Here is a 19,367-nt window from a genome sequence, read left to right as displayed (position 1 = left end):
GGATGGCTCGAAGTTCTTGAAGCAGAATCATGACACGAAAACAAGTTCAAGTAAGATCATCACTTGAAATAAGATTGTTATAGTTATAGAAATTGAACCAAAGTTTGAATATGATTATTAACTTGTATTAGAATGATAACCTACTGTAAGAAACAAAGATTTCTTGAGGTTGGATGATCACCTTACAAGATTGGAAGTGAGCTAGCAAACTTGAAAGTATTCTTGATTTTATGATACTAGAACTTTTGGAATTTATGAAGAACACTTAGAACTTGAAGATAGAACTTGAGAGAGATCAATTAGATGAAGAAAATTGAAGAATGAAAGTGTTTGTAGGTGTTTTTGGTCGTTGGTGTATGGATTAGATATAAAGGATATGTAATTTTGTTTTCATGTAAATAAGTCATGAATGATTACTCATATTTTTGTAATTTTATGAGATATTTCATGCTAGTTTCCAAATGATGGTTCCCACATGTGTTAGGTGACTCACATGGGCTGCTAAGAGCTGATCATTGGAGTGTATATACCAATAGTACATACATCTAAAATCTGTGTATTGTACGAGTACGAATACGGGTGCATACGAGTAGAATTGTTGATGAAACTGAACGAGGATGTAATTGTAAGCATTTTTGTTAAGTAGAAGTATTTTGATAAGTGTATTGAAGTCTTTCAAAAGTGTATAAATACATATTAAAACACTACATGTATATACATTTTAACTGAGTCGTTAAGTCATCGTTAGTCGTTACATGTAAGTGTTGTTTTGAAACCTTTAGGTTAACGATCTTGTTAAATGTTGTTAACCCAATGTTTATAATATCAAATGAGATTTTAAATTATTATATTATCATGATATTATCATGTATGAATATCTCTTAATATGATATATATACATTAAATGTCTTTACAACGATAATCGTTACATATATGTCTCGTTTAAAAATCATTAAGTTAGTAGTCTTGTTTTTACATATGTAGTTCATTGTTAATATACTTAATGATATGTTTACTTATCATAGTATCATGTTAACTATATATATATCCATATATATGTCATCATATAGTTTTTACAAGTTTTAACGTTCGTGAATCACCGGTCAACTTGGGTGGTCAATTGTCTATATGAAACATATTTCAATTAATCAAGTCTTAACAAGTTTGATTGCTTAACATGTTGGAAACATTTAATCATGTAAATATCAATCTCAATTAATATATATAAACATGGAAAAGTTCGGGTCACTACACATCCAACCTCAAGAAATCTTTGTTTCTTATAGTAGGTTATCATTCTAATACAAGGTAATAATCATATTCAAACTTTGGTTCAATTTCTATAACTATAACAATCTTATTTCAAGTGATGATCTTACTTGAACTTGTTTTCGTGTCATGATTCTACTTCAAGAACTTCGAGCAATCCAAGGATCCGTTGAAGCTAGATCCATTTTTCTCTTTTCCAGTAGGTTTATCCAAGGAAGTTAAGGTAGTAATGATGTTCATAACATCATTCGATTCATACATATAAAGCTATCTTATTCGAAGGTTTAAACTTGTAATCACTAGAACATAGTTTAGTTAATTCTAAACTTGTTCGAAAACAAAAGTTAATCCTTCTAACTTGACTTTTAAAATCAACTAAACACATGTTCTATATCTATATGATATGCTAACTTAATGATTTAAAACCTGGAAACACGAAAAACACCGTAAAACCGGATTTACGCCGTCGTAGTAACACCGCGGGCAGTTTTGGGTTAGTTAATTAAAAACTATGATAAACTTTGATTTAAAAGTTGTTATTCTGAGAAAATGATTTTTATTATGAACATGAAACTATATCCAAAAATTATGGTTAAACTCAAAGTGGAAGTATGTTTTCTAAAACGGTCATCTAGACGTCGTTCTTTCGACTGAAATGACTACCTTTACAAAAACGACTTGTAACTTATTTTTCCGACTATAAACCTATAATTTTTCTGTTTAGATTCATAAAATAGAGTTCAATATGAAACCATAGCAATTTGATTCACTCAAAATGGATTTAAAATGAAGAAGTTATGGGTAAAACAAGATTGGATAATTTTTCTTATTTTAGCTACGTGAAAATTGGTAACAAATCTATTCCAACCATAACTTAATCAACTTGTATTGTATATTATGTAATCTTGAGTTACCATAGACACGTATATAATGTTTCGACCTATCATGTCGACACATCTATATATATTTCGGAACAACCATAGACACTCTATATGTGAATGTTGGAGTTAGCTATACAGGGTTGAGGTTGATTTCAAAATATATATAGTTTGAGTTATGATCAATACTGAGATACGTATACACTGGGTCGTGGATTGATTCAAGATAATATTTATCGATTTATTTCTGTACATCTAACTGTGGACAACTAGTTGTAGGTTACTAACGAGGACAGCTGACTTAATAAACTTAAAACATCAAAATGTATTAAAAGTGTTGTAAATATATTTTGAACATACTTTGATATATATGTACATATTTGTTATAGGTTCGTGAATCGACCAGTGGCCAAGTCTTACTTCCCGACGAAGTAAAAATCTGTGAAAGTGAGTTATAGTCCCACTTTTAAAATCTAATATTTTTGGGATGAGAATACATGCAGGTTTTATAAATGATTTACAAAATAGACACAAGTACGTGAAACTACATTCTATGGTTGAATTATTGAAATCGAATATGCCCCTTTTTATTAAGTCTGGTAATCTAAGAATTAGGGAACAGACACCCTAATTGACGCGAATCCTAAAGATAGATCTATTGGGCCTAACAAAACCCATCCAAAGTACCGGATGCTTTAGTACTTAGAAATTTATATCATATCCGAAGGGTGTCCCGGAATGATGGGGATATTCTTATATATGCATCTTGTTAATGTCGGTCACCAGGTGTTCACCATATGAATGACTTTTATCTCTATGTATGGGATGTGTATTGAAATATGAAATCTTGTGGTCTATTATTATGATTTGATATATATAGGTTAAACCTATAACTCGCCAACATTTTTGTTGACGTTTTAAGCATGTTTATTCTCAGGTGATTATTAAGAGCTTCCGCTGTCGCATACTTAAATAAGGACGAGATTTGGAGTCCATGCTTGTATGATATTGTGTAAAAACTGCATTCAAGAAACTTATTTTGTTGTAACATATTTGTATTGTAAACCATTATGTAATGGTCATGTGTAAACAGGATATTTTAGATTATCATTATTTGATAATCTACGTAAAGCTTTTTAAACCTTTATTGATAAAATAAAGGTTATGGTTTGTTTTAAAATGAATGCAGTCTTTGAAAAACGTCTCATATAGAGGTCAAAACCTTGCAAAGAAATCAATTAATATAGAACGTTTGGTTGATCTATTCCGGTCACACTGCTTTCGGAGCTTGAATGAGATTCCATTTCGGAATCTGAGTGACTTGAACTGATGACAAATTTCATTTCGTACGATTGGATAAAGGATTTTTTTTTCGATATGAAATGATTTTGGCTAACGGATGGTATTCTAATTACATAGAATATATATATATATATAGATCAAAAGATTTCGTAGATTACGGAGGACTTTGCAGGATATGTCAGGCAAAGTTTAAAGTAACAGATACGATAAGATATGATTTAGCAGATATGCTAAGATATGAATTTTTGTCTATACACTATTCATGTAATCAATGCAGCAAGACGTGTCTTAGACTAAAAATGATAAGCAGGTAATTCCCTGAGGATGATAAGTAGTTAATTTTCGACACAAAATGATAAGCAAAACTTTTGACATGCAGACACGGTCGAAGTCCAGACTTACTAATGCATCCTATCGACTTATCAGTTAGACACACTAATGCGGACCTGGTTCGCTAAGACCACCCCTCTGATACCAACTGAAAGGACCCGTTCATATACATTATAAACGATTCACAATAGTTGATTACATTGCGAGGTATTTGACCTCTATATGATACATTTTACAAACATAGCATTCGTTTTTAAAAGACAAACTTTCTTTACATCGAAAATTGACAGGCATGCATACCATTTCATAATATCCACTATCTAACTATAAATTGATTTAATAATAATAATCTTTGATGAACTCAATGACTCGAATGCAACGTTCTTCGAAATATGCTATGAAAAACTCCAAGTAAAATCTTTAAAATGAGCAAATGCACAGCGGAAGATTTCTTTAACACCTGAGGATAAACATGCTTTAAAGTGTCAACCAAAAGGTTGGTGAGTTCATTAGTTTATCATAATCATTTATTTCCATCATTTTAATAGACCACAAGAATTTCATTTCCAGTTCTCATAAATATACGTCCCATGCATAGAGACAAAAATAATCATTCATATGGTGAACACCTGGTAACCGACATTAACTAGATACATATAAGAATATCCCCTATCATTCCGGGATCTTCTTTCGGACATGATGTAAATTTTGAAGTACTAAAGCATCCGGTACTTTGGATGGGGTTTGTTAGGTCCAATAGATCTATCTTTAGGATTCGCGTCAATTAGGGTGTCTGTTCCCTAATTCTTAGATTACCAGACTTTAATAAAAAAGGGCATATTCGATTTCGATAATTCAACCATAGAATGTAGTTTCAATTACTTGTGTCTATTTCGTCAAACATTTATAAAAGCGCATGTATTCTCAGTCCCAAAAATATAAAGGGTAAAAAGGCAAATGAAACTCACCATACTGTATTTCGTAGTAAAAATACATATAACGTCATTGAACAATTGCAAGGTTGGCCTCGAATTCACGAACCTAAATTAATTATATATATTTATGTGTTGGTCAATATTTGTCTAACAAATTAGGTCAAGTCATAGTGTACCACAATCCTAATGCTCGAGACTAATATGCAAAAGTCAACAAAAGTAAATTTGACTCAAAATAATTTCCAAAAATCTATACATGATTAATATATAGTTTAAATATCGTCGTTTTATATTTTTAAATATTTTTAAAAGATTTATTAGAGTAAATAATATAATTTATTTATTAATAAATAAAATTTTATATTAAATTTATATAATAAAATATACTTTTATATATATTAAGTAATAAAATTTATAGGGAGTATATTTAATATCATAAAGATAATATGATAGGTATTATTAAAGTAAGTTATTACACGTAGTAAAATATGTTTGTATCACATATTTATTTGATAAAATAATATCTATAATGATAGTAAGTAAAAGCTGTATTATTTTGTAATAATAATTATTATTATAAAAATATCAATATTTATAATTACTAAGATGACATTATGATAAAACGATAATTCTAATTATGATAACTTAAATATTTACGATAATTTTTAATATTATCTTTAAAATAATAATGATATTTTATAGTAACAATGACATTTCTATTAAAATAATAATTTTTATTAAAATGATAGTTTTAATACTAACGATACTTTTAATAATAATAGTAATGATAAAAATAATAAGAACTATAATTTTATCTAAATCAATATCTTATAATATTTTAATTTTATCATGATACTCTTGCTCATTATTTCCGAATCGTTTCGTTTAATAGCTTTTAATCGTCTTTTATATCGTGTTCATAATAATGATAATAATAGTAATCAAAATAATTAGGTGTTACAAATATTTGTTTTAATTCCACTAATATTAATAATGATAGTTACTATAACATTATTAATGATAATACTAATAATTATCTTAATGATAATATAGTAATAATAATAATAACAATAACAATAACCATTTTGGAATAATGATATATATATATTAATAATGATAATAATAATAATAATAATAATACTAATAATAATAATAATAATAATAATAATAATAATAATAATAATAATAATAATAATAATAATAATAATAATAATAATAATTGGATAATAATAATAATACTAATTATAACTTTAACGATAATAACGATAGTACTAATAAAAAAAAATAATAATTTTTAATGATAAATCCCTTTTATTGATAAAGATAATAATAATGATAATAATAAGATAAAACTAGAACGACGATAAAAACGACGATAATAATAATCATTTTTAATAAAAATATCGAAAATTCAATTGATTATAACTTCTAATCCGTTCATCGAAACCATTAGATATCTAAAGGAAAAGTTCTTAATTTTTTCGCTAGCTTTCCAAAGACATGCATATTTTATACCTTATCTCAACAGCAAGTGTAACTAATTCAAGATTCAACCTAACCTGTCTAAGGGCAATATCAAAAGTACAAGCATGCATAATCCTAAATACTCGAGCACTAGTCAGGGATACACTATTAGTATGTAAAAGTTAAATTATGAGTACTCACGTATCAATATTGAGATTCAATATTGCAGGAAAGGTACGTAGACGCAACGGAAATGATTAACACTATATTGACCTCACGAGCATACCCATGAACCATACTCAATCACCTCCATAGCTATAACCCATAATTTCCTTAATCCTATCCCACTCGAAAAACATTTTCGAAATCACTCGGACAGCACTCCGTCTTATTATTTTATGTATACTAATAATATCTTGAAATAATACGGAGTAAATATATATATGTAAATCGATTGAGAGAGTTTAGAGAAAAATATTTTCAAGTTTCTATGAAATAATGAAACCTATTGAATTCTATTTATAATAGATTTTTGAATTATTAAAGTGAATTATTAAAGTATGAATTATTAAAGTGAATTATTAAAGTATGAATTATTAAAGTGAATTATTAAAGTATGAATTATTAAAGTGAATTATTAAAGTATGAATTATTAAAGTAAATTATTAAAGTTAAAGTAAAGTAAAAATAAAGTAAAAGTAAAGTTTAAGTATAGTAAAAGTATAAAACTATGTACGTATAATACGCGTATAAATATATATAATATTAATTTAAATCGTTATATATATTTAATAAAATAAAATATAAATATCGTTATCTTTATCATACTAGTTAAGTAATGAGTTGTCAAAAGTGGTTCTAGATATTTATAAAAGTTATATACGTTTTAATAATAAAGTTCTTTTTAAACTGAAAACGTTTTTGTACGTTTGAAACTAAATATATCAATCGAGTCTTTATGAGATTCAATCTTCCACTATCCTTTGTCTAGTTCTCAATGATTGACAATTTGTTCTTATTTATAAATCACTTTACCATTTTCCGAATATTGTTAAAATGGAAAGATTTCTCAAATCAACGTGGGCCTTTCAACAGAGACTTGTAATCATAATTCAATATATCTGATAATTCAATCATTTGATCTTATCTTCTAATTCCATTGATAAACATTTTGAAACAGATACAATCATATAAAGTATTTAATCTAATATTTTGTTTACGTTTCAAGTTATAATATATATACACATATACATATATAATCATATTCGTTTAATGGTTCGTGAATTGTTGGAACTTGGTCGAGGTTGAATGAATGTATGAACATAGTTTAAAATTCTTGAAATTTAACTTAACAAATATTGCTTATCGTGTCGGAAACATATAAAGATTAAAGTTTAAATTTGGTTGGAAATTTCCGGGTTGTCACAGTTCAACTTGCCACTTCCTTGGATCGAGCCATTATTTATGAATATGAACTGTAAATACCTTAGTTTGCATTCGAAATCACAGGTTATAGGTCAAACTTTGGTGAATCTTATGAAAGTGATCATTTCCGTCGTAAAAACAACATCTAGATGATCATTTTTACAAAAATACTTACACTTTGAGTTACACCAAGAGATTTTTATATATTAACATATTCATAAGAAATATCATTTTTCCAGAATATAAACTTCCAATTCAATGTTTAAGATGGTTTTTAATTATCCAACCCAAAACAGCCCCCGGTTGCACTCCAACGATGTAGATTCAGTTTTAAGGTGTTCTTTGGAAAATCAAGTTGTATCTTGTTAAGTTAGCATATCATTATGATATATTACAGGTCTTGATGTGTTTTAAAAGTCAAGTTAGAAGGATCTATTTAGTTTGTGAACAAGTTTGAAATCATTCAAACTATGTTCTTGTTGTTATGATTTGTATATTCTTAATAAGATAGTTATAATTGAACAAGATGATGAACAAAGGTTATACCTCAAGTATGATGAAGAAAGTTACTGAATAAACAAGATATGAACTTGTTCTTGATGACTTGGAAGTTTAAGAAGTGAAATCATGAAAGAAACAAAGGTTGTAAGTAAGTTTATATCTTGATTTAAGATAATTAACTTACATGAATTGAATCAAAGTTTAAACATAGTTTTACCTTGATTATGAAGTTAGAAATTTATGAAGACCTTCAAGAACACTTGAAGGTTGAAGATGAGAGAGTTTAGAAGATCATTTATCTTGAAATAAAGTTGATATGGAAGTATATGTATGTATATGTAAACGTGTATATGTATGTATATATATAGATTTTAAGTTTTGATTTTTAGCTCATAAGTCTTCCTACTTGATCCCACATGTTGTTGACTAACCGAGGCTTCTAAGAGCAGATTATTGAGGTCTAATAATTGGTATTTATCAATAGTAAATATATCTAGAAGCTGCGTATAATACAGGTACATGTACCCTAGGTATACGTGTAGAAATCTTGAGGAAACGGAACGAGAATTCAAATATAACTATCTTTTATGAATATACTTATATTGTTTTATGTATTTAAGCCCTTTAAAAGTGATTAAATACGTATTTATACGATACTTGTATAAGCATTATAGATTATAGATATATATGTCAAAGAACGTTACGTATAGTTACCGTTTTGAAAACTTAAGTTAGTAGTCTCAAAGTATACTTATAACTCATTGTTATTAGTACACAATGATATGTTAAACCATCCTTAGATCATGTTAAATATGTATAAATACATATATGTACACAATCGTATAATTATCGTATGTTATATAGTTCGTGATATCATCTATCAAATTGGACGGTCAAACGCTGTGTAAAACTCTTTTTAAAAACACAAGACTCAACAATTTGGATTGCTTATCATGTTAGTAATGTTTAACTTATGTAAATATTAATCTCATATGTATAAAACTATCGGAAAAATCCGGGTCGTTACTGATGTCGTGCGAGGTGTATATAAAATAGCTTTAAATTTTACAAGGAAATACTATTAAATACGATACAATTTTACACAAGATATTTATTTATTTATAGAATGTATATACTTAAACCTTGCTACAACACTTATAGGCAGTGTACCTAATCGTACAGTAGTGTAGTTTTTAGTAATTCCGGTTCGGTCCACAGGGAATCTTTTAAACAAAGCTTTACGCTTTATTAGTTTTATTTTATAAAAATACAAATATATATATAAGTAATATTATTATTATAAAGGGGGGGTTTTTACCGTTTAATGACCGGTTTGTCGATTTTAATTCTTTAGTCGCAGTTAAAACCAAATGTAAAATATTAAATAAAAGACTTAATTTAAAGCGTAAAGTAAATAACGATAATGAAATTGCGAATAATAAAAGTGCGATAAAATAAACTTGCGATAATTAAAAAGTACGATAATTAAAAGTGCAATTAAATACAATAACAATAAATAAAAATGCGATAATTTGAAGTGCAATTAAATATAAAATAAAGGAAATTAAATATGAAATAAAAGAATTGTGCTTATTTAAACTTCCGTAATCATGATGTTTGACGTGTTGATTTTAGTTTTATGCCCATGGGTTAATTGTCCTTTGTCCTGGATTATTTAATATGTCCATACAGATTTGTCCATAATAGTCCATTAGTCATAAATATAAAGAGCGAAAGCCTTCGTCAAATTATTCTTATTCCCGAAGTCAAATATTTCAACTAATTGGGGATTCGAATTGTAACAAGGTTTTAATACTTTGTTTAATGAATACACCAGGTTATCGACTGCGTGTAAACCAAGGTTTTACTACTTTGTTAAAAATTACACCAATTACCCTTGAATGTAATTCACCCCTATTTCAACAAGTCTATTAACTATTAATCCAGTTCCGTGTCCGGTAAAATGAATAATTATTGGTATTTATAGATATCCCGCCCACCGTACCCAGTCAAGCGTATGTGGTTATATATAAATACGTCGAATTATAAGTTTGTATATTAAATTAACAAGGTATTGTTTAGTTAATATAAAACCCATTAATAACCCATAGTCTAATTTCCACAAATGTCGTTCTTTTATCCAAACCCCAATTATGGTACAAAGCCCAATTACCCAATTATAGTAATTAGCCCAACATCATGATTACTTCGGATTAAATAAGCATAATAATAACTTAGCTACGAGACATTAAATTAAAAAGGTTGAACATAACTTACAATGATTAAAAATAACGTAGGGTTACACGGACAGAATTTCGACTTACACCTTTACAACATTCGCTAACATACCCTTATTATTAAAATTAAAATTAAAATTAAAATATAAATATAAATATAAATATTACGTATAGATATAGAGAGATTGATATATTGGATATATTTTTTATGATCAGAATGCGTGAGCTTTATAGGCAGTTTCAACATTTGGGGCTCCGCGACTCGCGGCCATTTTCTTCTTCAAACTCCGCGAGTCGCGGAGATCGTTTTTACAGCTCACCCACATTTGGCTCTTTGTTTGCTGACGATTTATTTTATAAATATAATATATATATATATATATAATTAATATAATTAATTATATATTATATTATATTTATATACATAGTTAACTTGTAATTTTTAGTCCGTTGCGTCGAGCGTTGAGAGTTGACTCTGGTCCCGGTTCCGGATTTTCGAACGTCCTTGCGTACTATTTTATATCTTGTACTTTGCGTTTTGAATCTTGTACTCTTGTAATTTCGAGATGTTTCTTATCAATAATTGGAACCTCTTTGATTGTATTTTGTACTTTTGAGCTTTTTGGTCGTTTGCGTCTTCAATTCGTCGAATCTGTCTTTTGTCTTCACCTTTTAATATTTAAACGAATATCACTTGTAAATAGAAAAATTGCAACTAAAAGCTTGTCTTTCTTGGGGAATAATGCTATGAAATATATGTTCGTTTTTAGCATTATCAGTTACATAAAATATCAAGAAAATATTTCTTGATGATTCGGCTTTTTCCGAGGTATTCTAGAAATTTGACAAGTCAAGATCGTGCCATTACAATTTTCTTCTTAGAACATTAACAATGTTCATTCCGAAATTCATATATGCGAATTTTGGACCATTACAAGCAGTGCTTAATCGCAAGAAGAAGAAACGAAAGGACAAAAACTCCGAAATAGAAATTGGGGTATAAATCGCAGCAAATAAAAGAGAGCATTAATTGGGGATGACAATGATTATAGAAGACAGAAGCAGGGACATCGAAATATATAAGGGAAGATATAAAACCCAACAACAACCCAGAAACTATAAATCGTATATATCGATGCATATAGTAATATAAAGATACGGGAGAACTAAAAACACTACAAAACCAAGAGTATAGTAGAAGTAAATAGATTCTTTTGGAGGTAGATGAAAAAGAAGAATGACAGATATGAAAGTGAGGAGTATATCGAGAATCAGCACTGGATGAAGCATATTGACGAATAATTTTAAAGTAAGAATTGAGGGAGAAAGAATAGAAGGTGTGAATTAAAAGGAAACGAAGGAGGTGGATTTATAGTGAAATATCCGACAGAAAAATCGAGATGAATCATCGCATTAAATCGAAGAGGATCATAATTTCCTTAATCACCGAAGAATCAAATCCTATATAGATTATAAAGATTTTCTTTAATCCTGAGATCAACTGTGATGACGTCAAAAGACAAGACGAATCCCTATTTTCTCATTTCACTCTTTTACGATAGCTTCACTCATACGTTTCGAGTAATCGAATTATTTTATCCATATTTCTCAATCATGATAAAACCCTATGAATCAACTTATATTCGTCATAATAACCTTCTTATTGTTAGCCATGACGACCTCGATCAAATTTCGGGACGAAATTTCTTTAACGGGTAGGTACTGGGACGACCCGGAAATTTCCGACCAAATTTAAACTTAATCTTTATATAATTCTGACTTGATAAGCAATGAATTTTTAATAAATTTTGAACCTCCGGAAAGAGTTTTACACAAGCTTTTGTTCACCCTTTTATTCCGACGATTCACGAACGTCATACCTTGATTTAATTGTTTAATTATTGTGTATATATATGGATTTATATATATTTAACTTGAAAATATGATAATTAAATATCTCATTAAGTATATTAACAAAGTATTGTATATATATTTTCATACTACTAATTTAAAGAGTTTTTGAACAATATATATGTTACTATTTAAACGACGTAATTAACTTATGTTAAAATGTTTTTACATATAATGTATTACGAGTGTAAATACATCCTTATAAGTATTGAATACACTTTATATTATACCAATACATATAAAAGATAGCTATACTCGTATTTCTGTTCAATTTTCTCAAGAATTCTACTCGCATTCATATGGTATTTTACCAGTATTATACACAGCTTCTAGAAGTATTTACTATTGGTATATACCAACAGAAATCTGAAATTATTTGTGTAATATGTCATCCATGACCTAATCAATTTAATATTTCATCCATGACTTAATACATTTTAACTTATCTTAGATATTTTCACTAAAAGCCAAATTTTCAAGCCTATAAATAAGCACCATTTCTAACTCATTTTTACACATTCATTTTCCAAATTTTACTTCCAATTTTCACACACATTTGCAAGAACTCTCTCAAGTTTTGTTCTACTACTTCTTTCCAGAAACTTTACATTCTAAACTTGAGGTAAAAACTCTACTTCAACTCTTGTTCAATTCATATGTTTATAGCTATCTATATAAGAGTTTATAAATTAGAACATAGTTTAGTTGATTCTAAACTTGTTTGAAAAACTAATCTAATCTTTCTAACTTAACTCTAATAACACTTATTTATATGTATTATGATGTTATATTAAGTTAATATATGAACTTATAACTTGTACATATGAAGAACACCTTGAAACTTAACATATATCCTTTAATCTCCATTCAGTAAAAAGCGGGCTATTTTGGGTTGGGAATTAACAACCTATCTTAGACTTTGAGTTCGAGGCTAAGACTTTGGAAATATGTTAATATATGTAAATAAGACTTCCAGTATTTTTTTCATGATTTTAGACGAAGTGGAAGTATTTTATCAAAAATCATATATTGGGTGGATGCCGAGATTTTTCCAAATCTGTCCACCGACACAAAAAGAGGGTAAAACTCTAAAAATTACTACTTGGGATGAACTTTTTGAATTGGTTTTGTAAAATTTACTTCTTAAGAAATCCATAGCAATTTGATTCACTTTAAACGGAGTTGTAATGAATATTTGGCGAGCAAAACAAAATCTACTAAAATCAACGTGGTATGGACGAAATTTATATTATAAAAACTATATTAACCATATCCTTATTAATTTTTCCTATATTCTATATATATTTGGACATGTTATCATTAGTATAACAAAATATTATAATCTTGATTAATTTCGAGATTGTATATATATAATAATCTTGGTACGTTCCATGACAATACGTGCACAATACGTTTTGATAAATCCTAAGACAATACGTACACAATACGTCTTAGTTAATTCTAAGACAATACGTATACAATACGTCTCTGGATTGATACAAGACAATACGTACACAATACGCCGTGGGGTAATTCTAAGATTATATATATATATATATATATATATATATATATATATATATATATATATATATATATATATATATATATATATATATATATATATATATATATATATATATATATATATATATATATATATATATATATAACGATTATTGGACTGTTGGACTTTTCGGACTATTTTGGACTACTAATAAAGGACTACTAACAATGGACTACTAATATAAAATGTTAAAAATATTTATATAAGTATTCTATGAACTTGCTTTATTTTATTCATATGTCGTATTATTATCTGAATCATTATTATTGTTATAGGTTCGTGAATCCAAGGACGACAGTCATATTTTTAATAAGTTGAAAACTTATTATTAATATACTTTTACTACCGTGAGTATATAGTCCCATTTTTAAACTCTACAAATATTTGGGATGAGAATACATGCAATTTATGTTTTACGCCATAGACACAAGTACTTAAAATATATTCTACGTTGAGTTGTACCACTTTGTATATCTTCCCTAATAGCTTGGTAACTAATATTTACATGTTGTAAGAACCTGTATACGCGAATCCTATTGATAGATCTATCGGGTTTGACAACCCCAACTGGGCTAGTCGCTCTAGTATCGTAAACGGCTGCATAGTACTTCGTTTTTACTTCACTTGGTACAGTGTAGGGAGATTTCATAATAAAGGGAATATGCCACATTAATGGTTAAGTATGGTTACCGAAGAGCTCAACAACTTATAGAATACTTTTATACACTTGCGAGTGTACATATATATAACTCTGAAAATCTTGTGGTCTATATTTATATCGATGCTAAACCTATATATCTCACCAACCTTTGTGTTCACTATTTAAGCATGTTTATTCTCAGTTCTTTAAGAAAGTCTTCCGCTGTTGCATTATCTGAGCAAGCTGTGCATGAAGTCTCATGCTTTTGTTTAAATGAAGTGTTGCATTCAATAAAACCTTTGTCATGTATTATATTCGATTGTTATGTCACGTGTGTAGTATTTGGAAACCGATGTATCATGGGGATTATTTCTTAAATAATCGCCCACTTGTTTAAAACATGCATTATATATAATAATGGTGTGCTTTTTATGAAATGAATGCAATATTTTTCTAAAACGTATTATATAGAGGTCAAATACCTCGCTATGGGATCAATGAATAACGTACTGCATTTATAGTAATATGGACGGGTCGTTTCAGATTCCATTTCAGAATCTGAGTGACTTGAACTGATAAAAAATTCCATTTCGTACGATTGGATAAAGGATTTTTCGATATAAAATGATTTTCCAGCTATCGGATGGTATTCTATTTACATAGGTGTAACGACCCGCACTTTTCCGATCGTTCTATACTTATGAGATTAATATTTACATAAATTAAACCTTACCAACATGATAAGCAATCCAAATTGTTGAGACTTATGTTTTTGAAAAGAGTTTTACACAACGTTTGACCGTCTAGTTTGACCGATGATATCACGAACTATACAATATATGATAATTATACATACATATTTAACATGATCTAAGGATGTTTTAATATCTCATTTTGTATTAATAACAAAAAGTCATAAGTATATTTTGAAACTACTAACTTAAGTTTTCAAAACAATAACCTACGTAACGTTATTTGACATAAATACTGATGATTTATAATGTTTATACATATATCGTATAAGTAATGTATTTAATCATTTTTAAAGGGCTTTTATACATAAAACAATATAAGTATATTTACAAAAGATAGTTATATTTGAATTCTCGTTCCGTTTCCTCAATAATCCTATACGTATATCTAGGGTACTATACACAGCTTCTAGAAGTATTTACTATTGGTATATACCAATAGAAATCTTCAATTATTGGAATAATATGTCATTCATGACATAATAAATTTTAACTTATCTTAGATATTTTCACTAAAAACCAAATTTTCAAGCCTATAAATAAGCACCATTTCTAACTCATTTTTACACATTCATTTTCCAAATTTTACTTCCAATTTTCACACACACTTGCAAGAACTCTCTCAACTTTTATTTTACTACTTCTTTCCAGCAACTTTACATTTTAAACTTGAGGTAAAAACTCTACTTCAACTCTTTTTCAATTCATATATTTAAAGCTATATATATAAGAGTTTATAAACTAGAACATAGTTTGAATGATTTCAAACTTGTTCGCAAACTAAATAGATCCTTCTAACTTAACTTTTAAAATACTTCAAGACCTGTAACATATCTTAATTATATGCTAACTTAACAAGGTATAACTTGGTTTTTCAAAGAACACCTTAAAAACTGAATTTACGACGTCGGAGTGCAACCGGGGGCTGTTTTGGGTTGGATAATTAAAAACCATCTTAAACTTTGAATTGGAGGTTTATTTTCTGGAAAAATGATTTTTACTATGAATATGATAACACATAAAAATTTCATGATTTAACTCAAAGTATAAGTATTTTTAGAAAAATAATCATTTGAGGTTGTTTACATGATGGAAAATGATTAACTTCATAAGTTTCACTAAAGTTTGACCTATGCCGTGTGATTTTGAATACAAACTAAGGTATTTACAGTTCATAGTCTTAAAGAGGGACTCGATCCAAGGAGATGGCAAGTTGAATCAACGAAAACGGAGTTGTAACGAAGAAACTATGACCGAAACAAAATCGGATATCCAAGACTAGTTTAGCCACGAAAATAATTGGGAAAAAATTAAATAAATCACATCTTTTTAAGTTAACATGATATTTTATATATATGTACTTATAATTCAATTTTATATGGTTCAGGATCACCCGTAAACAACACGAGAAGATTAATCATAAGATCCCATGATTGTACGCAACACGTCATTTGACAACACCGGTACTTTATGTACGCAACACGTCATTTGACAACACCGGTACCATGGGTCAAGATTAATCTCGACCAATACATATACGATGGGGTTTTATTTATTTCGTTGGGGGTTTTATTTATTTCATTGCGGGTATATTAAACATCTAAAAATGAACCATAAAAATTGAATTACTAACAACGAACTGCTAACTACGGACTAAGGAATTATTCAAAGTATTAAAAGTATAACAAGTATATATATGTGACGTTTGTTTAAAAAGAAAAGGTATTGATATATTATATATGGATAGGTTCGTGATATCAACCGGAGACCAAGTCAAATTATATATATATCTTCAAGACGAAAGTGAGTATATAGTCCCACTTTTAAACTCTAAATATTTCGGGATGAGAATACATGTATTTTATGTTTTACGTTATGGACACAAGTAACTGAAAAATATATTCTACGTTGAGTTGTACCACTGGCATACTTCCCTGTAGCTTGGTAACTGTTATTTACAGCGGTATTGTAAACGCGAATCCTGTTGATAGATCTATCGGGCCTGACAACCCCAACCGGACTGGACGACCAGTATTCAACGGTTGCACAGTACTTCGTTTCGTGACTACACTTGGTACGGTGTAGTAAGATTTCATAATAAAGGGAATATGCGACGTGATTAAATGTTAAGTATGGTTACCAAGTGCTCAACCACTTAGAATATTTTTATTAAACTGTTTATATACGAAATCTTGTGGTCTATATATATATATATATTGCTGCCGGCATTAAACCTATATCTCACCAACTTTATGTTGACCTTTTAAAACATGTCTATTCTCAGGTGATTACTAAAGCTTCCGCTGCATTATGTTGAATTTGAGCAAGATCTTGCGTACGCATATATGTGTCAAAAACAAAACTGCATATCCAAGAACTTGTGTTGTAAAATATGCTAGAAATAGGGTTGTTATTATCATTTACAAAGTTTGTAAGTCGAAGATTATCGCTAAACGATAATCATCTTTTTATTGTCTAAAGCTTGTAACAAAAATAAGAATTATGGGTTGTAATGTATAATATATGCAGTTTTTCTTTTAAAAATGTCGCATATAGAGGTCAATACCTCGCAATGAAATCATACGTTATCTAACACGTTCTTATGGTTAAGGACGGGTTATGACATGTGGTATCAGAGCGGTGGTCTTAGCGAACCAGGTTTGCATTAGTGTGTCTAACCGATAAGTCGTTAGGATACATTAGTAAGTCTGGACTTTGACCGGGTCTGATTTAAAAACCATTGCTTATCATTGTTGGTTAAAATTTATATGTAAATATTATGTAGTACTAATGGGTTAGTTGTTGTATGATAGATGTCGGGCTCAAAACTTGTTATCACATTCAGCGACTCCGAACCAGAATCTTCAGATGGTGTTCCAGTCATTAACCTATCCGATGACGAAAATAATATCTTTGGGGAAGACTCACAAATTCCGGATGAACCGACTATAGAGAACCCGGAAAGTGAACCCGAGGAGGAAAGTGAACCCGAGGAGGAAAGTAAACCCGAGGAGGAAAGTGAACCCGAGGAGGAAAGTGAACCCGAGGAAGAAATACAGGAAATTACAAAAGACGAGTTCGAACTAGGAAAGAAACGAAAGGCTAATGAATTAGAAAATTCAAATCCCGAGTTTAGTAAGGATGATGTGGCACCAACTCCACTAGACACTACCACCCCTATTCCCGCTATTCCTATTCGTGCTATCCCGGCATCCAGTTCTTCAGCCCCACAGCCAAAATATAGGCAGACAGCTAGGATAAGCGTTAGGCCATTCCTTGAACCTAAACGTCCTAGAAAATAGACCAAACGATGCGCTGCCGTATTAAACCATGGGATCATATAATGTTTTGTATAATATTATTAGTGTGGTTTGCTTAATGTTCGATATAAGATAAGCATATGTAAAATAGTGAAGTGTGAAATGCAATAATTTTCCATGGTTAAGTATTATTTAGATGGTAGTAATTGATTCTGTACTAAGCTATTAAGTATGGACATTAACGGGTAGGTACTACCCTAGATATAATTATAAAACGCTAATAAGAAGAAAAGGCTTTTATAATAATACCTGGTTCATATTATTAATAAGCTATAATGTACTGTAAATATACACTACATCTATAATATTCCATGTGAATAATTATTTTCTTTTCATTCTTATAGAAGAATATGGCGCGATTGAACCGAATGACGGAACAAGAAATCCAGGAACTCATCAATCAACGAGTGAACGACAGAATGTTATGGGTCGAGGCTGCAAGAGGTGCTGCAGTTAACCCAAATCCTCGTGTGGGGTGCACTTACAAAACTTTTCAAGCTTGCAAGCCCTCATCATTCAGTGGAACAGAAGGACCAATCGGTTTAACCCGGTGGATAGAAAAGATGGAGACTGTGTTTGAAATCAGTGGTTGTGTTGAAAAGGACATGACCAAGTATGCATCGTGCACTTTACAAGATAGTGCACTCACGTGGTGGAAAAATTATGTGAAGGCTGTAGGAGGAGATGTAGCTTATGATACTCCGTGGGAAGAATTCAAAACAATGTTAATCAACGAATATTGTCCAAGGAACGAGGTTAGGAAGTTGGAAGATGAGTTACGAAGTCTGAAGGTTATTGGTACTGAAATCACCAACTACAATCAGCGATTCATGGAA

The sequence above is a fragment of the Rutidosis leptorrhynchoides genome, chromosome 7 (genome assembly GCF_046630445.1).
Source record: "Rutidosis leptorrhynchoides isolate AG116_Rl617_1_P2 chromosome 7, CSIRO_AGI_Rlap_v1, whole genome shotgun sequence".
NCBI classification, from domain to species: domain Eukaryota; kingdom Viridiplantae; phylum Streptophyta; class Magnoliopsida; order Asterales; family Asteraceae; genus Rutidosis; species Rutidosis leptorrhynchoides.
This window is presented reverse-complemented; position numbering follows the sequence as displayed.